The sequence below is a fragment of the Ipomoea triloba genome, chromosome 14 (assembly GCF_003576645.1).
Source record: "Ipomoea triloba cultivar NCNSP0323 chromosome 14, ASM357664v1".
NCBI classification, from domain to species: Eukaryota; Viridiplantae; Streptophyta; class Magnoliopsida; order Solanales; family Convolvulaceae; genus Ipomoea; species Ipomoea triloba.
The window spans coordinates 17652042-17652691 of NC_044929.1; positions in this window are offsets into that span (position 1 = coordinate 17652042).

Genomic DNA, 650 nt, shown 5'->3' on the forward strand with positions numbered 1-650 from the left:
ACCTTCGAAGATTGCTTGAAGTTGGGCAGGCACTTGGTTCGACAGGTCATCGAGTATGGCCTTCATCACATCCTGTCGAAGTTCATTGGAATGTTGGAAGGCTCGAAGCTCTGCTCGCATCTCGGCTAATTCAGCCCTCGCACTTGCAGCCTCTGCTCGAGCTACAGCAGCTTCATCAGTGGCTTTCCGTGCTGCATCCTCAGCCCATATCGCCTGTTCGAGAAGTTCGGCATGACGGCCTTGGGATTCACTTGTGCCATCAGCAGGCATTGCAGCATTGCGGACCACAGCGAGTATTCTTTCGAGCTGAGCCATCTTCTGAGATTGATCAGCCATGAATTGACGCACTTCGCCAATGAAGACTTCTTTGGCCTGTTGATCATAGTCAGAAGTAGGAGAAGGGAAGTGAGAAGTACCTTTTGTCGGAGGGGACTTGGGTGCTTCCATATTTCCACCCACAACTTGCGGAGGGGACTTGGGTGCTTCCATATTTCCACCCACAACTTGCAGTTGGGACTTGGGTGCTTCCATATTTCCACCCACAACTTGCAGTTGCGAGTCCACCTCTCGATTAAGTGTACCCACAACTTGCAGTTGCGAGTCCACCTCTCGATTAAGTGTCTGAGGAGCCACAGGGACACAGTCCACCT